This window comes from Carcharhinus amblyrhynchos, chromosome 25, assembly GCF_965287045.1.
Source record: "Carcharhinus amblyrhynchos chromosome 25, sCarAmb.v2.hapA, whole genome shotgun sequence".
Classification (NCBI taxonomy): domain Eukaryota; kingdom Metazoa; phylum Chordata; class Chondrichthyes; order Carcharhiniformes; family Carcharhinidae; genus Carcharhinus; species Carcharhinus amblyrhynchos.
The window spans coordinates 17,620,109-17,644,814 of NC_137348.1; positions in this window are offsets into that span (position 1 = coordinate 17,620,109).

Here is a 24,706-nt window from a genome sequence, read left to right on the forward strand (position 1 = left end):
CCACTGAACAGTCCTTGTAGAGATAAAGTCCAGTCTTCACATTGGATAGACTTCAAACAGATCTGGCAGCTCAAAACTGGGCATCCAAGAGGCATTGTGGGCCATCAGCAGCAGCAGAATTATACTCAACCACAATGTGTAACCTCATGGCCTGGTACATCCCCCACTCTGCCATAACCACCAAACCAAAGGATCAACCCTGGTTCAGTGGAGAGTGAAGGATGGTATACCAGGAGCAGCACCAAGCATATCTCAAAATGAGGTGTCAAGCTGGTGAAGGTACAGCCCAGGATTACCTGCGTGCCAAACAGGAGATTGGGCTCAGGACACGACCCTGAGGAGCTCCTGCAGTGATGTCCTGGAGCTGAAATGACTGACCTCCAACCACCACAGCCTTTGTGCTTGGTATGACTCCAAGCAGTGGACAGTTTCTCTTGACTTCAGTTTTGTTAGGGCTCCTTGATGCTGCATTCAGTCAAATGCTGCCTTGATGTCAAGGTCAGTCCCTCTTACCTCACCTCTGGGGTTCAGCTTTTTTGTCCATGTTTGAACCAAGGCTGTAATGGGCGTCACTGAGCAACTTATTGCTGAGCAGGTGCTGCTTGATAGCACTCTTGATGACCCCTTCCATCACTTTATTGATGATCGAGAGTAGACTGATGGAGGGGTAATTTGCTAGGTTGGATTTGGCTTATTTCTCACGTACAGGACCTATCATTGTTAGGTAGATTCTGGCTGAAGATTGTTGCGGATGTTTAGCATTATCTTTTCCACTGATGTGCTGGGCTCTTCCATCATTGAGGATGGAATTTCTTCCTCCAGTGTGTTGTTTAATTGTCCACTACCATTCATAGCTAGATGTGGCAAAAGTTTAAAGTTTATTTATTAGTGTCACATGTAGGCTTACATTAACACTGCAATGAAGTTACACTCCGGCAGCTGTTCAAGGGAGAATTTAGCATGGCCAATTCACCAAACCAGCACATCTGTTGGATTATAGGAGGAAACAGGAGCACCCAAAGGAAACCAACGTAGACATGGGGAATGTGCAGACACTTCACAGACAGTGACCCAAGCCAGGAATCAAACCCAGGTCCCTGGTGCTGTGAGGCAGCAGTGCTAACCACTGTGCCACCGTGCCACCCCACTGTGCTGCCCCAGAACTGCAGAGCTTAGGTCTGATCCAAAGCTGGGTGATTGCTTCGCTCTTTTTATTACTTGCTGTGTCAGAAGTGGAAACGTTTGCTGACCGCTGCTTGATGTTCAGCACCAATCATGATCCCACAAATACTGGAATGGTCCATGCCCAAATAATCAAGACCTGAAAAATATCCAGGCTTGGGCTCACAAATGGCAAGTAACATTCGTGCTGCACAAGCCCCAGGCAATGACCATCTCCAACAAGAGAGGATCTGACCATCACCCCTTGACATTCAATAGCATTACCATCACTGAATCCCACACTATCAACATCCTGAGGGGTTACTATTGACCAGAAACTGAATTGGACTACATATATAAATAATATGGTTACCAAAGCAGGTGAAAGGTAAGAATCCAGTGGCAGATAACTCACTGCCTGTCCACTATCTGCAAGGCACAGGTCAGGAGTGTAATGGAATACTCTTATTTTGCTTGGGAGAGTACAGCTCCAATAACACTCAAGAGGCTTGATACCATCCAGGACAAACAGCCCACTTGATTGCAACCCCTTTTATAAATATTCAATCCCTTCATCACCGATGAACAGTGTCAGCAGAGTGTACCATCTACAAGATACACTCACCAAGGTTCCTTAGACAGCACCTTCCAAACCCACAACCACCATCATCTCGAAGGACAAGGACCACAGATACATGGGAGCACCACCACCACCTGAAAGTTCCCCTCCAAGTCACTCACCATCCTGACAGCGAAGGTGATATTTTTTCATCTCTGAGTCAAAATCCTGGAACTTCCCTCCCTAACAGCACTGTGGGTGTACCTACACCTCAGGGACTTCAGCAAGAAGGCAGTTCACTCTCACCTTCTCAGGCAACTCAGGATAGGAAATAAATGCTGGCCTAGCCAGTGGTGCCCACATCCTATAAATGAATTTAAAAAAATCTCAGACTAAGCTAGTGAATGTGCATTAATTGACAAGGGTAATTCCGAAATGCTCACCTCTCATTTAGAGCAATATCATCTTCAGTCTTACAGGCAACAACGCAGCACATAGCTGCTTCATCAGAACTCCACAGAAGCAGCCCAGGAACTGTAGACACTTCTTCCATCACAGAGCTACAGTCTGTTGCTATGGACACCATCGGTGACAAAATATATACAGTTCCATGAATACTGGCTTGCAGCCATTTGGGACAGGGACACAAGAAGCTGTGTTGCAGTGTATCTATTTCACCAATCAGTGGAGGAACAGATCCAGGGCCAAATACAATGGCAAAAGGTAAGGTCCATCGCTCAGAACCACAGCATATAAAGGCATCGAGTCTGTCTACTCCAAATATCAAACAAGGAGATTGAGAAAGGCAGTTATGCAAGCAGAGAAAAAAAAGAGAACAAGAGCGAATAAGAGCTAGGATCAGCACGAGAGAGAGAGCTCGGGATAGCATGAGAGAAAGAGCTGGAGAGAGCAAAAGAGAGCAAGACTGGGATCAGCATGAGAGAGAGTGCTAGAGAGAATAAGAAAAAGAGTGAAAGCTCAGGAGAGTATGAGAGAGAGCTAGAGAGGGCAAGCAGGAATGAGAGCGAGAGAGAGTGAGAGCACAAAAGAGTGAGAGTAAGAGAGAACAAGAGAGAGTGAGAGTAAGAGAGAGTGAGAGCACAAGAGAGTTAAAGAGAGCACGAGAGAGGACGAAAGAGCACAAGAGAGTGACAGCTAGAGAAAGCAAGCAGGAGTGAGAGCGAGAGAGAATGAGAGCACAAGAGAATGAGAGCACAAGAGAGTGATAGCTAGAGAGAACAAGTGAGAGTGATAGCAAAGGGAGTGAGAGCTAAAGAGAATGAGAGAAAGTGAGAGTTAGGAAGAATAATAGGGGGTAAGAGCTATACAGAGTGAGAGCTAGGGAGAACTAGAGCAAGTGAGAATGAGAGGTCGCCAGCTATACGCACATAACAAGGCCCTAGAAGGAGCAGTGCATTAAATAACCAGGAGGCATCAATGGCAAATGATAGTTCTGATGTCCAGCTGAATAGGTAGATGGCATCACTTTTTACCACCTGATGCAGCATGGGCTGCTGTCCATCAATGCTGCACTCCACTGTCCACCTCGATAAGATGCTGCAACCCTGAAAATAGAACTGGAAGCCACAACATTTTGACCTCAGCAACAATGATACCACAAGCCAAGCTCACAAATTAGGGTGTGATATATTATTTTAAAAGCATATGATTAGTATTATTATTTGATCACTGTGGTGGACCCAAGAAGCCACGACAAAGCTTTAGGTCAGATCAGAATTTAATTATTTGAAAGGACTGTGCAAGGCAAGTGTAACCAGAGTTTAATTCACTTCAGACTAGAAGTCAAAACTCAAGTCTGCATTCATGAGAATATGATGTTAACCTTTGCTGCCAAATTTGGGAATTCAGAATAGTAAGTGTTGGCTTATTGGTGGCCAATCACCTTTATAACCCCTCAATTTTTATTTAAAACATTGGGTGAAAATATTGGGTAATATCTGTAATTGAATATGGAGACTAAGAGAAGTGTCCCTATCTATATCAACAGGGACAAAGTAGAAAGCTTCAAGTTTTTAGGTATCCAGATCACCAACAAGCTGTCCTGGTCCCCCCATGCCAACACTATAGTTAAGAAACAAACGCCCCTACTTTCTCAGAAGACTAAGGAAATTTGTCATGTCAGCTACAACTCTCACCAACTTTTACAGATGCACCGTAGTTCTTTCTGGTTGTATCATAGCTTGATACGGCTCCTGCTCTGCCCAAGACCGCAAGGAACTACAAAAAGTCGTGAATGTAGCCCAATCCATCACACAAACCAGTTTCCCATTCATTGAATTTGTCTACACTTCCCGCTGTCCCAGAAAAGCAGCCAGCATAATTAAGGACATTCTCTCTTCCGCCTTCTTCTGTCGGGAAAAAGATACAAAAGTCTGAGTTCACGTACCAACTGGCTCAAGAACAGTTTCTTTCCTGCTGTCATCAGACTTTTGAATGGACTTATCTTGCACTAAGTTGATCTTTCTCTACACTCTAGCTATGACTGTAACACTACATTCTGCACTCTCTCTTTCCTTCTCTATGAATTGTATGCTTTGTGCAAGGAACAACACTTTTCACTGTATATTAATACATGTGACAATAGTAAATCAAATCAAATCAAATAAAAAACTTTATTCTGTGCACTCACTCACACGATAACAGTATGCAGCCAGAGCTATACACATTTGAATGTCTGTACACCTCAACAGCGGGTCCAGGTTTGTGTGAGGCTAGCATCACTTAAACTAGCATGCACTACTTAAAAAGGAGAGGTGCATTGGTATAAAAACACTAGAACCTGGAGCAGGAGTAGGCCATTTGGCCCCTCGAGCCAGCCATTCAATAAAGACACAGCTGATTTGATTGTGGTCTTACCTCCACTTTCCTGTCTGTCGCTCCCCCATCCCCAGCCCCACGTCACCCTTGGCTGCCTTATCGATCAAAAATGTATCTAACTCAGCCTCAAATATATTCAATAACCCAAACTGCACTGCTTTCTGTGGAAGAGAACTCCACAGACTAACTACATTCTGAGTGAAAGAAAAATGTCCCTCATCTTCCTTATAGCTCCAAGTGTTTCAGGAAATGGCTGAGGAAGAGTGTCTGAATATTGTCTCAACCGGGATCTTGGGTTCACGTCTCACTATCTGTAACCCCCATGACTTGTCTGGACTTGCAAAATCTCACTAACTTCCTGTCTGGAGACAATACACATCTCTTTAACCTGTGTTTAACACTCTCCGCTCACATTGTCTGTACCTTTAAGACTTGACTTGCTGTAAAGAATCACATTCCAATCATTATTCTGTAAATTGAATTTGTGCCTTTATATGCCCTGTTTGTGAATAGAACTCCTACTCATCTGACGAAGGGGCAGGGCTCCGAAAGCTAGTGGATTTTGCTACCAAATAAACCTGTTGGACTTTAACCTGGTGTTGTGAGACTTCTCACAATGTGTCAGCAATTCAGCCACTACATTGTTAAGCCAGTTTCATTGTCAAAGATAGATGATTATTTTGTAAATTGAGTTTGTGTCTTTATATGCCCTGTTTGTGAATAGAACTCGCACTCACCTGACGAAGGGGCAGTGCTTTAAAAGCTACTGGATTTCACTACCAAACCTGTTCGACTTTAACCTGGTGTTGTGAGACTTCTTACTTTGTTTAGCCCAGTCCAACGCCGGCATCTCCACATCATGAATACAGTGCACCAGGGCAGACTGTACTCCAAGGTTCTCTGACCCAGTACTGGAAGTCTTGAGGATGAGAGATATATTTTGTGCACAAAGGGCCAGGAGGTCATGCAGTGGATAGCAAGAAGGCAATAGGAGCTGATTGGCACCATGGATGACAGTACTCTAGCCCCGAGGATTGGGATGCAGCACAGCAAAAAGTAGAGTGATCCCATGCAATTGATGAGATCAATGTACCTTTGAATGAGATATCTGTACAAATGAACCACTAGCTTTATATGCTGCCACATTCACCATTACATATGAACAATTAAGGGGTGGGCAACGAATACTGCCCTAGCCAGTGAGGCTTACATCCAATGAAAAAATTTTTAAAACCACTGTGATCGATCAACCACAACTCAAACTGTAGCTTTGCCTCACCCTCACATTTAGCACAACACCTACTCACATCACTCAACTTGCACACCCAACTTTGATAAGCACATCACCCAAACATATTACACCACATTTGCGAAGGCATTTTTCAGGAAATAGAAATAGTTTAAGTCATCTATATTTGTATTGTTAAATATTAGAACTAATGTATAGATTTAAGGGGGTTTAATTTCATGTTTTGTGTAAGAAGGGCAAAAGTCTATTTAGATTTGTGTTAAACAAAGATGTATGCATGTGTGAGGGTTTAGGTTTCAGTTCAAACTCTATATCTATTAGGCTGACAGAGTTTGCGATGGGAAAAGTAGAGCTTGGAGGAGGATTAAAGTATTGCTTAGCAACCAGGGACACTTCCAGGGAGAATACTTTTTTTGAGGTTAATTTAACTAGAAGCCATTGTAAAGGGAGTTTCACAGAGAGAGGGAACTTTCACAGCTTTGCTAGAAGAAAAGCCATACAATGGCAAGTACCAGAAACCTAAATAACGGCTAATTAAGGAAACTAGAGAAATATGGAGTTTCCAGTTGTCTGAAGTTAATGAAATAGCTGAAACTGGAAGTAGAACGGGGTGCTTGCTATTCATTCATTCAGAGACAGAGCTGAGGAGGAGTTAGCTAGTTAGAAGTCAGAAAGTAGTTGTAAGGTTCATGTTATCTTACCACAGATGGTGAAGCGATTGGTGAAATAATTATAGAGCAATCAATGGCTGGATTTCAAAGTTTGTGCAAAAGCATTCAAGACAAGATAATCCACAAATGAATTAGAAAAACTGGAGGTGGATCCTTGAAGGAAATAGCTGAGAGAAAGCATTGGTTGAAAGATTTTAAAGCATATGCTCTAAGAGTGGAATTTGGAAACTACTGATGATGGCACACATGATGGCTGATCTCAGACCTGTAACCCCCAGCTCAGATACTGGACAGTAACATGGAGGTGGAATCTGTGTGTGAGTCACAGGACACAGGTGGGCTGCAGTCAGGGCAGGGGAAAGGGTCACCAGAGGTGCCACCTCCCAAGCAGTTGCACATGGGCTCTGCTGCTGAGGATTCAGATGAAGCCCTTGATGGGGTAAAAGTGCAGCGAGAGGTTGATAGGCAATTTGGTCAGAAAGTTTACTATCACTGTCAAGAAGCATGGCAGAGTCCAGCACTGAGTTGGAACAGGGATGTACATACAGCTTGCAAACCATCCTTTTCAGTGTGGAAGTGGTGGCCAACTCCAGGACAAAACTTTTGCTCCAATGGCTCAAACCTGCTTAATGCAGCATCTGATGACCAACTTCTCAGTTTCCATTGCAGAATCCATCCCAATGTCCAAATGCCGCAATGGAAGCTCAGACCAAGATCATACATTCTCAGCCCCTTCTCGTGTGAGCCCAGATTGCTGCCTCATAGCTGCAGGCTGCTGCCATTATGACTGTGTGTACCAGAGAGGAAGGCAATGGCCTAGTGTTATTATCACTAGACTATAAATCCAAAAGCTCAGCTAATGATCTGGAGACCCCGTTGGAATCCCACCACAGCAGATGGTGGAATTTGAATTCAGTAAAAAGAAATCTGGAATTAAGAATCTACTGATGACCATGAAATCATTGTCGATTGTCAAAAAAAATCCATCTGGTTCACTAATGTCCTTTAAGGAAGGAAATCTGCCCTCCTTACCTGGTCTGACCACCAGAGCCACAGCAATGTGATAGATCCACAACTGCCCTCCAAGGGCAACTACAGATGTGCAATAAATGCTGGCCAGCCAGCGATGCCCATGTCCCACGAATATATGAAAAAAATCAGCATCCCATATATAGTCTGATAATTTGTGCTCCAACAGATTGCCATGGTTGTTAAGACATCACCTTGGGCGGAGTGACAATGGTTCATGTTCCCCCGCTGCCACTCTTCCACTTCCTTTGCTGAAACATCTGAACCAGGCAGCCCAGACTGATGCCACACTGTATAAATGCAAGTCTCTTAAAATTTACTGAGTGCTATTTTGATGTAAAATTACTTGTCTTTCTTTTAAAGAGCTCTGCCACCATGCTTAATTATTTAAATAGAAACCAGATCTTGCTGTGTCCCAAAATCCCATTGATTCTTGCAGTAATACTTCAAAGAACGCAGTCCCTGTGTAACATTAACGCGGCGCAGACAGAGTGGAAAAGTTGTTGCTGGATGAAGAATATCCATCTCCGTGCGGTTTGCGTAACCTACAATTTACATTCAACTTTTTTTTTGCCTCTTCTGCTCCCAAACCACAAGGCTCTGCACGAGTTTACCACAACACACAGTTTTAGCAGCTTCTTAGAACGCAGCATCATGACTCACTGCTGGCTTCAGCAGACAAAGACCAAGCCAGAACAGGATCAATACCCGATGTAGCTGCATCATCTCAAATCCTTTTTCTCATTCAGAAGACGGTTGACAATTGCTTGTTGTAAGCTGCCACCTAAAAAGGGCATGCACTTTGAACAGGGGAGTAAAACTTCATTGAAGCAGAATTGACCATTAAAACCGTATACCCAATTGTTGACGTTGTAGGGATGCTGGAAGAACCAGCTGAGTTTATAATGTCCAAGTATGTAATTTACTTTTACGTGGACTTACATTATGGGTGGCACGGTAGCACAGTGGTTAGCACTGCTGCCTCACAGCACCAGGGACCCGGGTTCGATTCCGGCCTCAGGTCACTGTTTGTGTGGAGGTTGCACGTTCTCCCCATGTCTATGTGGGTTTCCTCCAGGAGCTCCGGTTTCCTCCCACAATTCAAAGATGTGCAGGTTAGGTTGACTGGCCATGCTAAGTTGATCCTAGTGTCAGGGGGATTAGCAGGGTAAATATGTGGGGTTAGGGGAATAGGGCCCAAGTGGGACTGTGGTCAGTGCTCACTCAATGGGCTGAATGGGCACTGTTGGAATTCAGTGATTCTGAGGCAGATTTGGGAGAAAAATTACTTCAGAAAGTTGCTGTATCATATTTCTAACATGTTTACTTAAAGGGCCAAAAGATTTGATTGCAGCAAATCAAATCAGTCAGATTCTTGGTCAGATTCAGAACAATGAAAAGCATTGAGTTGGTCAACGAAGGGTGAAGACAGGTTAGTGCAGGTTTTATTTATATATTCAAGTGCAATAAAGTCGGGTATGGCATTAGAGCTCAATGGCTGAAATCTGTTAGCCCTTTAGAAAATTCCCTTCACACACACACACACACACACACACACAGGCCACATACACACACACACGTACTCACACACACACACACCCTCACACACACACGTGCTCACACACATATATTCACACACACACACTCACACAGACATGCACACATACACTCACACACATACACACAGATGCACACACACATACACTCACACGCACAAACTGACACACACACACACTCACACAGACACGCACACACGTGAGAGGTGACTTAATAGAGATTTATAAGATGATGAGGGGTATTGATAGAGTGAACGTGCAGAGACTATTTCCTCGGGTGGATGTAGCTGTTACTCGGGGGCATAACTATAAGGTTCATGGTGGAAGATATAGGAGGGACGTCCGAGGTAGATTCTTCACTCAGAGAGTGGTTGGGGTGTGGAAGTTTGCACATTCTCCCCGTGCTTGCATGGGTTTTCTCCGGGTGCTCCGGTTTCCTCCCATACCCCAAAGATGTGCTATTTAGGCTGATTGGAGGTAATAAATTGTCCATAAATTAGTTTCCCTCAATGTGGAATGCCATAAACAATAGATAAGGGTCATGGGTGGAGGGGGGACTGGTAATGTTAAAATGGCGGTGCAGGCTCGTTGGGCCGAAGGGCCTGTTTCCCGGGCTGTCTTTGTTCTTTTGAATACACTGCCTGCTGTGATAATGGAGTCAGACAGTTTAGGAACTTTCAAGCGGTTATTGGATAGGCACATGGAGCACACCAGAATTATAGGGAGTGGGATAACTTGATCGTGGGTTTAGACATAGCTCGGCACAACATTGAGGGCCAAAGGGCTGTACTGTGCTGTACTGTTCTATGTTCTACACACAATCACACACCCACTCACACAAACACAGACACACATACACTCATACACACAGAAAGACACACATGCACACACAAACACATGCTCTCTCTCACACACACACACACACACACATTCAAGACATATGCATTTGTTTACAGTTCTGGTGTAGCACTAATCCACAGATCACAGCCAATGCAAGGGAGGTCACTGCTGCTGTGAGGAGGACACCCTCCCCCAATTTCCAATCATAGCTCTAGCCAAAAGTCCACCTACGGTTACCAGAACCATTTCACAGAAAATATCATAGAATCATAGAACCCCTACAGTACAGAAAGAAGCCATCTGGCTGGTCAAGTCTGCACCAACTCTCCGAAACAGCACCGCACGCAGATCTCGTCCCACCTACCCACCCTATCCTCATAACCCCGTGTGTCTAACATGGTTAATCCACCTAAGCTACATGTCTTTGGACACTAAGGGGTAATTTAGCATGGCCAATGCATCTAACCAGCATATCATACAGACTGTGGGAGAAAACCGGAGCATCAGGGGGGAGGCCACGCAGATACGAGAAGACGTTCAGACTCTGTACAGACAGTGACCCAATGCTGGAATTGAACCCAGGTCCTTGCTGCTGTGAGGCAGCAGTGCTAATCACTGTGCCACCCAAATAAGAGGGATCACTACATTCAGTAAGCTCCAGAGAAAATTGAGAGTCTTCAAAGCACAAGAAAGCTTGTAGCTCGGATTCACAATTTCCTTTGGTAAGGTGGAGTAGGAGTCCTACTCATTTCCAGTTGAGAACTCCAGGATGTATTAGGTTCTCCTCATCTCTGAAATCGCTGGAAAACCATAGCAACCTGAGGTTCTCCACCTCAGGCATTACAATTGATGTTAAAATACAAAAACATTGTGAAAACTGTTTAGTTGCTTTATGCAGAAAAGAATGAGGGAGCATGGGAAAGACTAGAACAAAATGGTATTTCCCCCACACTTTCCATCTCCTTTAAGTGTGGTGCTAGCTGCTAGAAATTTTTGCAACTTACAACAGGCCCTTTCAGCTAGAAAAGAATGCATGTTCAGCCACAAAATAGTCTGGAACAGTTATAGAATGTATTACCTGCCAACACTGTGGTATTTTGTGAAGTCTCCAGTATTTAACTGTTCCTCTCGTTTGCCAGCACAAGGACAAAACTGCCAGGCTTTCCCTTCCCCTCCCCATCCCCCCAGTCCCCATTTTTTTGACAACCAAGCAAATTAACAAATAAAAAAGGAAAGCTACTGTCAATGCCGAATAATAGTCACCTTTCCCCTCACTGTTGGTGTCAACTGAGGCTCTGCGGGGACAGGTGTTAAATGGTACAGATTTTGGCAATCGAGACCTCCACAGCCCAGGCAGGCACACCCTCCTTGTTGGAATTGTTGTAAGAGGCGGCAAACAGCCCAAAGAGAAGGAGAACATCTCCTTCAGCAGAGCTTAAAATGCCAGAACAGCACAGTGGTTAGCACTGCTGCCTCACAGTGCCAGGGACCTGGATTCAATTCCGACTTTGGGTCACTGGAGTTTACACGTTCCCCACATGCCTGCATGGGTTTCCTCCGGATGCTCTGGTTTCCTCCCACAGTCTAAAGACGTGCAGGAAAGCTGGATTGGCCATGCTAAATTGTCCCTTAATGTCCAAAGATGTACAGATTAGGGGGATTAATGGGGTAAATTTAGGACTGAGTTAAGGGGGAATTTCTTCACCCAAAGGGTTGTGAATCTGTGGAATTCCCTGCCCAGTGAAGCAGTTGAGGCTACCTCATTGAATGTTTTTAAGGCAAGGATAGATACATTTTTGAACAGTAAAGGAATTAAGGGTTATGGTGAGCAGGCGGGTAAGCAGAGCTGAGTCCACAAAAAGATCAGCCAGGATCTTATTGAATGGTGGAGCAGGCTCGAGGGGTCAGATGGCCTACTCCTGCTCCTAGTTCTTATGTTCTTAAATATGTGTTATGGGGATAGGGCCTGGGTAAGATGCTCTGTGGGAGAACTGGTGCAGACCCAATGGGCCGAATGACCTCCTTCTATACCGTAGAGATTCTATGATGAGTCCACTTCAGTATCCTAGGTGACTGATTGATGCTGCCTTCTCCACCACTCTTTCTCCAATTTCTCTCACGCACCATAAAGTATTCCAAAAGAAACAACAGCCACATTTCAGCACAGAAAGCTCAAGTGGTTTAGGTACCTTTTCTTTGGCAGCTGTGCTACAATTGTGCACATAAAATGCTGCAAATCAAAGAGTCAGTTGAAATTTTCATCCTGCTTCCCAACTTTGAAATTAAATGGCCCCTATATCTGGCCCTTTAAAAATGGCGGGGTAAAAATACATTTATCCCTTGCAACTGCATTTAACAACTCACAAAAAACAAAATCAAAGCTCCATGAATTGCAACTTAAATATTTACAAGTTTTGAGTTTTACACAGTGTGTGCATCAGTACACCGTCAAAAGCTCAAGCCCAAACATTTTAAAGGGATTAACAGTCCTAAAAGTAGGGTTTAATTGTGACCTGAACAAAATCCAAGCAGGACGAAAGCAATCAATGTTCTGTATTTACGTCCACAATTGTGTTTTCAAGTATCACAGCAAGGAACAATGGTTACACTGAACACATGGGAGGGCATAGCCAGACACTTACTGGTGAAGGTGTAGCACAGGTTAAGCATTGGAAAGGCAGCACATTTAACTATCTATACTCTAACATGAGCTAAACTAAATGCTGGTGGGAATACACAAGTGTTTAAATAATTAAGTGGTCAACAGATTGGTTATTTTGGCTTTCATTGCTGTATTGATTATAGGGCAGTTAATCCTTTCAAGCAGTCATGTCAAACAGGGTCAGATGACTCTCTGTAGGGCAATAATGTACAGCAAGCTAGATTATTTGACATCAAGTGCTATTCCGTAGCAAATAAATCATTCACGTTTGTTAATCCGAGACAGAAAGTTACCATATGGGGAGGTTTTGTTTTCAATTCCTGGTTCAGTTATTGACTGATATGCAAGTCATAGTCTGGGTATATTTAAGGTTCAGTTAAGAAAACAAGCCTGCATCTTTTGCAAGAAAATTCCTGTACCTTTAGTTTATTTATTGATATCACAAATCGGCTTACATTAACACTGCAATGAAGTTCCTGTGAAAGTCCACTAGTTGCCACATTTCAGTGCCTGTTCAGGTACATCGAGGGAGAATTTTAGCGTGGCCAATGCACCTAACCAGCACATCTTTCAGGCTGTGGAGGAAATCAGAGTGCTCGGCGGAAACCTACACAGACACGGGGAGAACGTGCGGACTCTGCATAGACAGTGATTCGAGTGGGCAATTGAGCCTGGGTCCTTGGCACTGTGAGAGAGCAGTGCTAACCACCATGTCACTGTGCCAACGTCAAACTCAACCCAACCTATTGACAAAGGCAGGTGTAAGGAAAATACATTGACTAATTTATTGTTTGAGCTGTTGTGATTTCTGCTGAATAAAAAATTTCTGTCATTTGTGAATAACGTAGCTTTGGATATCTATATGTTTCCATAAGACATAGGAATTAAGCCACTCGGTCCATCGAGTCTGCTCTGCCATTAAATCATGGCTGATATTTTTCTCATCCCCATTCTCCTGCTTTTTCCCATAATCCCTGATCCCTTTATTAATCAAGAACCTATCTGCCTTAAAGACATTCAATGACCTGGCCTCCACAGCCTTCTGCGGCAAAGAGTTCCACAGATTCACCACTCCCCAGCTGAAGAAATTCCTCCTCATCTCTGATTTAAAGGATCGTCCCTTCAGCCTGAGGTTGTGCCCTCTGGTTCTAGTTTCAACAAGCTACAACCAGGGTCTTGTAGAATCATTGGTCCCTTTACTTACCTGATACTATCTAGTAATGATATATGGTTGTTTATTGGAAGTGAAGACTCAACATGCACAGAGCTGACGAGTAAGCTGTATGCAGGGTTGTGGAGAGCGGGGGAAAGAATCTGTTACTTGGGGCAGACAAAGTCAAATTATGAATTGACAGCAGGATTTGATCAAAATTAAAATATTTCAGACAGCAGATCATGTCGGAATTAGTCCATCGAGTAGAATGCATTGGGCTTGAAAGAGAGCGGTGAATTTAATGGGACCAAATAATTGTCGGCAAAAGAATCTTTCGATGCTGTTTACTTCCAGCTGAGCATTATTTTTTATTTTAAGAAATGCTCAGCAAAACAGCACTTCAATCAAAGCACACAGAAGCAAGTAGGCTGCTGAGTAAATCCAGATGGCAACCATGTTAACCAAAAAAAGACTATTTTGATTGACACAAAAGAAAGCAATCCTCCGGTTGATGGATGAGGTTGGGAGAGGTTGAACATTGCAACAGTGGAGCATGTGCAGCATCTTGCTTTATTCTTTGTGGAAATATAATCCCTGTAAACATAATTCTTGATTTAAAAAGCAGGATAGCTGATTTATTATTGCCACATGAATTGGGGTACAGTGAAAAGTATTGTTTCTTGCACGCTATATAGTCAAAACATGCCGTCCATAAAGTACAAAAGGGAGAAGGAAAAGAGAGGGCCCAGAATGAAGTGTTACAGTCATAGCTAAGGGTGTAGAGAAAGATCAACTTAATATAAGGTAGGTCCATTCAAAAATCTGATGGCAGCAGGGAAGAAGCTGTTCTTGAGATGGTTGTGATGTGATCTCAGACTTTTGTATCTTTTTCCTGTCTGAAGAAGATAGAAGAGATTATGTCAGGGGTGTGTGGGGTACTTAATTATGCTGGTTGCTTTTCCAAGCTGCAGGAAATGTAGATGGAGTCAATGGATGGGAGGTTGGTTTGCGTGATGGACTGGGCTATGCTGACAACTCTATGTAGTTTCTTATGCCTTGGTCAGAGCAGGAGCCAAGGTGATGGCTTAGTGGTATTATAGCTAGATTATTAATCCAGAAACCAGCTAATATTCTGGGGAACCCAGGTTTGAATCCCACCATGGCAGCTCGTGGAATTTGAATTCAATTTTAAAAAATCTGGAATTAAGAATCTACGGATGACCTTGAAATCATTGTTGATTGCCGGAAAAACCTATCTGGTTCACTAATGTCCTTTAGAGAACGAAATCTGCCATCCTTACCTGATCAGGCCTACATGTGATTCCAGAGTCACAGCAATGTGGTTGACTCTCAATTGCCCTCAGGCAACTAGGGATGGGCAATAAATGCTGGCCAGCCACTGACACTCATGCCCCACATGTGAATGGAAAAAAATACCAAACTAATATATCCAGATAGGATGTTTTCTATGGTACATCTGTAGAAATTGGTGATCATAGTGGACATGAGAAATTTCCTTAGCCTCCTGAGAAAGTAGAGGCATTGTTGGGCTTTCTTAACTATGTTGTTCACCCATCATCATCAGTGAGGACCACGACACCATTAATCATTTTGAGGCTGGATGCGATGTGTCCGAAGATGACTGATCAGGCCAATTTGGTCGCGGAATGTCCTGGCACATATTGGACAGACTTGTGTAGACACTGTAGTTATTGCACTGGTGGCTCTGGACTTGTGCAGCTCACGCTTAAGTTGTGCTTCAGCAATGCACCTTACTTCGTAATCTTGACAGTCCTTGTGGATGAGGCAGCACCAGGTAGGGCGGTTTTGTGCCAGCGTTTCCCAGGTGGTCGTGTCTATGTCAAGTGACTTCAGGGAAGCCTTGAGTGTGTCTTTATAACGTTTCTTCTGCCCTCCATGTGAGCGTCTTCCAGCAGAGAGTTCCCCAAAAAGGAGCTGCTTGGGTGTGCTCTCGTCTGACATATGGATGACATGACCTGCCCACCGGGTCTGCGCTCTCATCAGCAGTGTGTAGACTGATGGTAGACTTGCTCTAGAGAGGACTTCAGTGTCTGGTACTTTGTCTTGCCATTTGATGCATAATATTTTGCGAAGCCAAGTTATGTGGAAATGATTGAGTTGTCTTGCATGCCTTCGATACACAGTCCACGTTTCACAGGCACACAGGAGGGTAGTGAGTACCACGCTGCTGTAGACCTTCAGTTTTGTTGCTGGGCTGATTCCTCAACATTCCCATACAGTGGAGCACAGTCTACCGAAAGCAGAATTTGCCTTTGCTATTCTGCAGTTAAATTCTGTGTCAATGCTTGAGAGAGGATGCTGCCAAGATCAGTGAACTGGTCCACTGCCCTTTGATTGTGATTATGGGTTCTGTGTACAGTGCATGAGGAGCAGGCTGGTGCGTGACTTCTGTCTTTTTAATGTTGATGGTGAGTCCAAAGTTGTCACAATCCGTGGAAACTTTGTCCATACTGACTTGCATCTCTGGCTCTGAGCCAGTATACAAGGCGCAGTCTGTTTGCATGCAACAGTGGCCACAACCCGGGCAATGGCTTCGACAAGCCGGCTAAGCCAGGTGAGAGTAGCCGACGAGTCTCAGTGAGATAGGGAGATGTCTATCCCAGCATGTGAAGACAGATTCTGGCGGATTAAGCGGACGAGACCAATGGAAGGTCCAATGGTCAAGAAGGCAGGTCTCTGCAAGCATCGTAGAATGCAACAAACAGGACAAGACACAGAAGACGTCCAGGTCATCCACTGTGCCTCGTCCCATCTCCAGCCATCTTGATTCTTGTCTTGCCACTGGATCCAGATGGGAATTGGGAAGAGAGAGTGAGGCTGATGCTGCACAACTCTCCCTCACTTTAATCCAAATCAAGCGCTAGTCTCGACACCATCATCATCATCATCCTGTTTAACCTTTGAAGTCCTGTGGGGTATCAGGGAGGGGTAGTACCTCTGGTAGGGGAACATGTCACGTCTTTTTCGGGGCGGTCTGTCCACCCTTTGTCCCCACCTAGCACTCAGCTCTCACCTGGGGCTCCCCGTAGCTGTTTCTTAACTATAACGTGGGTGCGGAGGGACCAGACAGGTTGTTGGTGAGCTGCAGGAGGGAGGCTGACTTTGTCTGGAGACCAGAATGTAAATTGGAGCAGCCGTGGCCTCTATGACCCCTTGAGCATGTTCTGCTATTTAACAGCAACACCGATTTCAGCCCTACCACTCAATCCCCTCAGCGCCCAAGATCCCAATTTTGAAGACACTCAGTAATTGAGAATTCAACACCAGGAAGGGACAGTATTAGACCACTGCCTTAAGCAAGCTCAAATCTTCACATCTCCAGCACAGTTTTATGAGGTAGAAAACACAGAGGCTTGGGAGGGTGAGACATTGGCAGGATAAAGGTTACTAAATTGTTCTGAATGCACAGGCACCTGCAATATGTTGAAATGTTCATGGTTGGGAATCACCTCCTGAATAGGCCAACAGCTACATTAAACGGCAGCCAAGAGATGGCTTCCCAGTAAGTTTGAAAGTCAATCACTTAGTGCTGGGTTTTAACTCAGGATGGGAACTCAGGAATGGGAAGCCGCCATGATGTGGCTAGAATGAGACCTGGGAGATGAACACGATTGACAGGCTGACTAGCCAATCACATTGGGAAATGAAGAGCCAGCATACTTGCATGTCACAATTTATTGGCACATGTCCTGAGGTCCTTACTTTCAGATTTTGCTACCAAAATGTTGCCAGTGGGGGGAATCCTGCAATATTAGCAAAAAGCTGTCAGTGTGTTTGTGGATGACTTCCTGGAGATTCTTTTGGAGGAGGCCAGGATAGGTGTTGTTCTTCTAGCAGCACTCCCACGGCTGGGGGTCTGGTTGGCTGGCTGCTAGGGTCAGATTTTTTTATTCTTTCATGGGTTGTGGGCATCACGGGAAAGGCCAACATTTGTTGCCCATCGCTAATTGCCCTTGAACTGACTGGCTTGCTAGGTCATTTCAGAGGGCAGTTAATTAAAAAGAAAGATCACATCTCCTCTCAGGTCAACCTGAAATCTGAGGAATTCCAAACCTTCATCGTCACAGAGACCATCAATGACATTTCTGTCCGTGTAGTGTCAAATATATATTGGCAGATTTCCTGTCCTGAAGAAGATTAGTAAACCAGGATGACAATCAATAATAGTTTCCTAGTCACCGTTGCTACGATCACCAGCTGCCATGGTGGGATTTGAACCAATGTCCACAGAGCATTAGCTTGGGTCTCTAGATTACTAGTCCAGTAATATTACCACAATGCCACACCTTGTCCCAGTGTCAACAGCTTCAACTCGAGGATCTGGCTTCAATGTAGAAGGAGGTTCAAACGATCTCAGAACAAAAGTAAAACTCTTCATCGCTCTCACCAACACTTGGCAATATCTCTTCCACTCTGTCTTTCACCCTCAGCAATTCCTTCCCCTCCAACTGACACAACACCAGATGAATCACAACAGCACACAGCAGCATGTCCTCCTCATTCCAAAATAAACAGTGTGTGGGAATCCTGAGTGGCTTTGGGCTGTGTGTTTGAACCCACTGAAGATTGGGACAAGATCCCCACATCTACACATTCTGCGGGAGAAGATGGCCTAGTGGTATTATTTAATCCAGAGACTCAGCTAACATTCTGGGGATCTGGATTCAAATCCCACCATAGCAGATGGTGGCAATTGAATTCAATAAAAAATATCTGGAATTAGGAATCTATTGGTGACCATAAAACCATTGTCGATTGTTGGAAAAACCCACCTGGTTCATTAATGTCCATTAAGGAAAGAAACCTGCTGTCCTTACTTGGTCTGGCCTATCAGTGACTCCAGAGCCACAGCAATGTGGTTAACTCTCAACTGCCCTCTGAACAAGGGCAACTCAGGATAGACAATAAATGCTAGTCAACCAGCGATGCCTATGTCTCACAAATGAATTAAAAAAAGAATTTTTAAAAATCTACATGTGCAACAGGGCAAGGGAAAGAGAGCGACAGCTCCTTATTTTGCACTGAATTCAAACCTTGATTGAATGTTTCCAGTCTATCAAAGTGTTCAATTTCCAATGCAAGACATTGTCTGGAACATTTTTTTATTTAGAGTGGATTTAACCAGACAAGTTGGTGAGGCCGCAGTTTCGATCTTCATTGGAATATGGTTGTACTGTAACTTTTGCAGTTGGAAGTATTCGAATAGTTAAATCTATAGAGAGCGGCGATATTCACATTAGACAGCAATGAGTTTTCTCAGTGTTCCTCACATTCTGTGGAAATTCCACACTTCCACTCCTTTTGAATGAGACTGTTAAAAGTCACCATGTCACTGCTTTTTTTGATAAGCCTCAATAACTATTAGAAGTGGATACTCTTGAAAAGAGAAGATTAGAGAATCAGAAGGTTAGTACAACATAACAATGCAGCAGATTATGCTCGATGCCCTTGGCTGGTTCTTTTGATAATCTCTCCATTCTGCCCCTCCCAAACTTCCAGGGCTCCTCGTCATGTGGTCTCCTAGGAAACCCACTCCTGCTACCTTTCATGGGGGTCAAAATAAGGAAACAATGGCCTCTTCCCGGTTTCCAAACATTTTCAAATCCTTCCCCCTCCACCAGCAAAGGATACACAAACACCAAAGGAAATACCACAATTCATCACAAATCAGTGAAGATCTGTGTTTAGCTCTTTAAAAATTGGATGACTTGGAAAGGATCCTTCATGGCAAACCACTGAAGCAAGAAGTTACCTCTTGAACAATGACAACCAGCTAACATGGAAATATCACGAACAATAGTGGACCATGCCTCTCCCTGTCATAGTGCAATAAAATCTTCTCATCTGGGGAAAACGTACATACCATTTTAGAAAGTTTAAACTTTTAGCGTTTATAAAGTTTCCTTATTAGTGTCAGAAGTAGGCTTATATTAACATGGCATCACTCAAACCAGCCTTTCAACCATTGACTCTGTCTACACTTCCCGCTACCTCGGAAAAGCAGCCAACATAATCAAGGAGCTCACGCACCGCAAACATACTTTCTTCCACCTTCTTCCGTCGGGAAAAAGATAGAGAAGTCTGAGAACGCATACCAACCAACTCAAAAAAAGCTTTCCCTGCTGCCAGCAGACGTTTGAATGGACCTACCTCATATTAAGTTGACCTTTCTCTACACCTTAGCTATGATTATGACACCATATTCTACAATCTCTCCTTTCCTTCCCTATATACGGTATGCTTTGTCTGTGTAGCGTGCAGGAAATAATAATTTTCACTGTACACTAATGTGACAATAATAAATCAAATCAATGAAGTTACTGTGAAAATCCCCTAGTCACCACACTCCGATGCTTGCTGGAGTACACTGAGGGGGAATTTAGCATGGCCAATGCACCTACGCAGCACATCCTTCAGACAGTGGGAGCAAACACACACAGAGAGCATGTAACTCCGCACAGACAGTGACCCAAGCCAGAGATTGAACCTGGGTCCCTTGTGCTGTGAGACAGCAGTGCTAACCACTACACCATCATGCTCACCAACTGAGGGTCCATCAGTTTGAATCAAGACAATGGGGCCAGTTTTCATTTATGGTGTACATGGACTATAAACTCGGAACGTTTTCACTGGAAAGATGGAGGCTGGGGGTTGGGTGGGGGGTTGGCGACCTGGTAGAAGTGTACAACCAAAATTATGAGAGGCATTGATGGGATGAATAGTCACAGGCTTTTTCCCAGGATGTAAGTGTCAACTACAAGAGGGCACAGGTTTAAGGTGAGAGGGGCAAGTTTAGGGGAGACATGAGGGGAAAGTTTTTTCACACAGAGGGTGGTGGGTGCCTGGAACACACTGTCAGTGGAGGTGGTGGAAGCAGGTACATTAGCAACATTCAAAGTGCATCTTGATAGACACATGAATGGGAAGTGAACAGAGGGATAGAAAACACGTATCAGCATAAGCTTGGTGGGCCAAAGGGCCTGTTCTTGTGCTGTATTGTTCTTTAGAATGGATAGTGGTCAGAGTAATTAGATCACATACTTGACAGCTCCATAGAGGTCAGAACTATTTTCACAGTCCAGCCTCATTTTAGAATCTTACAGCAGTGAGGAAGGAGGCTATTCATACTTCTTGAACTGGATTTTTGAAGGAGTTTCCAATTTACCTCAACTCCTGGTCCTTGCTGCAAAGCCCAGCCCCCTTCTTTCCTTTTCAGGCTCATAACCAACCCCATTTCAAAAGTGAATCTGTCGCCGCCACCCTTTCAGGCAGTGCATTTTTGATCATCATTCAATGGGCAATTTATTTTCTCCTCATCTCCCTTCCCATTCTATTGCCAATGATCTTGCCAATGCCGAGGGAGATGTGTGGAGGAAGTTTTTCATGCAGAGAGTGGTGAGTGCCTGGAACCCGCTGCCAGAGAGGTGGTGGAAGCAGGAACATTAGCAACATTTAAGAGGCATCTGGATGGGTGCATGAACAGGGAAAGAATAGCGGGATACGGACCAAGTAAGGGCAGAAGGTTTTTTTCTGTTTATTTAGGGCATCATGATTGACAGGGCTTGGAGGGTTGAAGGACCTGATCCTGTGCTGTACTTTTCTTTGTTCTTTCTTTGATGTCCAATCTGTGTCCAGTGTTTGATTGCTCCTCCTGTCAGTAGAAACAGTTTCTCTTCTATTTACCCTGTCAAAACCCTTTACAATTTTCAACATCATTTTTAAATCACTCCTTACCTGTTTCCGCTCCGAAAGGGAACAATCACACTTAAAATATGATCAGCATTAGAACACAACAGATGCTGATAGAGGGATTACAAAATAGTTGGTTGGGTGGTGGAGAATATTTACCTCAGTTGAAGAAGGAGGAAGGTCAGCAGGTAATCAGATGCTCCATGTGAAATCTTACTGATAGTATTTAGGAGCCAAAGGCTTCTGTTTACAATCAAACTGGGAGGGTCAGATCTTTTGGCACTCCAGATTCTGACTGTGAAGCACTATGGGAGTGGAAAAGAATTTGGAAATAAAAGAATCTGGTGAGGGGAAAGCAGCCTCTGGGGAGTTGTTTCATCAGGAGTGGGCTGCCACAGGAATCCCTACAGTGCAGAAGAAGGCTATTCAGCCCATCAAGTCTGCACTGACTCTTACCCAGGCTTACTCCACCAATCCCCCTAATCTTGGAAGACTAAGGAACAGGTTAGCATGGCCTATCCACCTAACCTGCACGACTGTGGGAGGAAACCGGAGCAGCCAAAGGAAGCCCACACTGATACAGAGAGAACTTTGCAGAGACAGTCACCTGAGGCCGATATTGAACCTGGGTCTCTGGCACTGTGATGCAGCAGTGTTAACCACTGTGCCATCCTGCTACCTTTAGCCTGGTCTACAACCAGTTCCAAGTCGGGGGATCATTAATAGCTGAAAGATGTATTGAGGAGGGGCGGTCCCACAACCAGCTTACAGTGCTATTTTAAATATTTTAATAAAGCTCCTCTCATCTGATGGGCATCCAACTGGACATTAATTTTGAGGCCCATTTGAAAAATTGAGTCAAGAAGTCAATATAAGGTAGGATTGGGCTTCAGTTTTAGTTGTAGTAAATTCTGAACAAATTGCAGCATTTAAAAAGGAAACATTCCTTTATCTGTCAGAACTCAATTTGTATATTGAAAACAAATGTCTTTATTCTGGACGTAGATTTTAGATTAATTTACAGAAGGAACCTTGGGGGGAAAGGCTTTTTTTTTTGGCTTCTGAACATTTAGGTGTGAACAGGATGGTGAACATTTGAGAATTGTTTTGAATATATTCTTTACCCACCTCATTCATCCTGATCAGATCCTTGCAATTCTTCATAAGCATTTTAATACTCAAAATTAAATGAGAAAATGTCTGTCATAATTCAAGGCTTTGGGCTACTGGGATTAACATGGGATAAATATTAATATAAAAATATTACAGAGCCTCTCCACTCCCCCTCAGCCCCCCGCCCAATTCTGATCTGCACAAAATTTCTTTTTCGCAAAATAAAAGCTAGTAACTGCACACAGGTAATAAATCCGTCAGTTTAATTGTTTGGGAGCACAAATCCAGATTTTGTTTTTCCTTAGGGAGGCATGGTGGCACATTGCTGCCTCACAGTGCCAGGGTCTCGGGTTCAATTCCTGGCTTGGGTCACTGTCTGCGTGGAGGTTTTATGTTCTCCCCATGTCTGCCTGGCTTTCCTCTGGGTGCTCCAATTTTCTCCCATGGTCCAAAGATGTGCAGGTTGCCCCTTAGTGTCCCAAGATGTTAGGGGGATTAGTGGGGTAGTTTGGGTGGCATGGTGACACAGTGGTTAGAACTGCTGCCTCACAGCGCCAGGGACCCGGGTTCAATTCCAGACTTTGGCTAGTGTGTGTGGAGTTTGCATGTTCTCCATGTGTCTGCGTGGGTTTTCTCCAGGTACTCCGATTTCCTCCCACAGTCCTAAGATATTCAGGTTAGGTGGATTGGCCATCATAAATTGACCCTAATGTCAGGAGGATTAGAAGGCTAAATATGTAGGGTTATGGGAATAGAGCCTGGGTGGGATTATAGTTGGTGCAGACTCGATGGGCCGAATGGATTCCTTCTGCACTGTAGGGGTTCTATGATTCTATGAAACATATGGGGTCCGGGGGATAGGGCCTTGGTGGAATGTTCTGTTGGAAAGTCAGTGCACACTCGATGGGCCGAATGGTCTCCTTCTGCACTGTAGATGATGTCTTCTGTAAATTGATGTTGAAAATTTATGTTGAGAGACTGCTTCAACACACAGATATTGGGTTAGTTTGAATTAGCTTACAATCAAGTGATTTTTAAATAAAAAGATTCTGCAGTTCATTTGGATTTATAAACTTCGAAGATCAGGTATTAATTTTGGGAAAAATTACCTGAAGCGGGGATAAACATTGGACTGGCTAAAAAGCCAATTCTTATGTAACAGGAAGAAGTAGAAGTAAAGAGAGCTTCCTAAGTTAATCACAATTCAATTCCTCTGGTTAAAAGGAGAGAGTGTTTCAATATCCATTGTTTCCAATGTTGTATTATTACTCACCACAAAGAATTTTGATTTGATTTATTATTGTCACATGATTAACATACAATGAAAAGTATTGTTTCTGGCCCGCAATACAAGCAAAGCATACCATTCATAAAGAAGGAAAGGAGACAGTGCAGAATGTAGTGTTACAGCCATGGCTAGGGTGTGGAGAAAGATCAACATAATGCAAAGTAGGTCTATTCAGAAGTCTGACGGCAGCAGAGAAGAAGCTGTTCTTGAGTCGGTTGGTACGTGTCCTCAGAATTTGTATCTTTTCCTCCACAGAAGAAGGTGGAAGAGAGAATGTCCAGGGGTGCGTGGGGTCCTTAAATATGCTGGCTGCTTTTCTGAGGCAGCAGGAAGTGTAGACAGTGTCAATGGATGATTTGAGTGATGGACTGGACTTTGTTCACGACCCTTTGTAGTTTCTTGCATCTTGGGCAGAGCACGAGCCATACCAACCTGTGATACAACCAGAAAGAATTCTTTCTATGGTGCAACTGTAAAAGTTGGTGCAAGTCATAGTGGACATACCAAATTTCCTTAGCCTCCTGAGAAATAGAGGCATCTAAGTTATATCATATAAAATCATACTGCATGTCCTATTTTCCTACAGAAGTATTTTACCAGAATGATAGGGAGGGGATAGCTTGATCTTGGGATTGGACGTAGCTCGGCACAACACTGAGGGCCGAAGGGCCTGTACTGTGCTGTAATGTTCTATGTTTCTACATCATTTGTTCTTTCTTATCTATGAAAATTTATTTAGCGTTTCCATTTAATTCAGAGAAACACAACAGCATTAGTGAAAGAAATATATTAACTCAATAAACCCACTGCACTCTGTAAATATGAATCTAATTCAGTTATACAAGGTTTTGAGAGC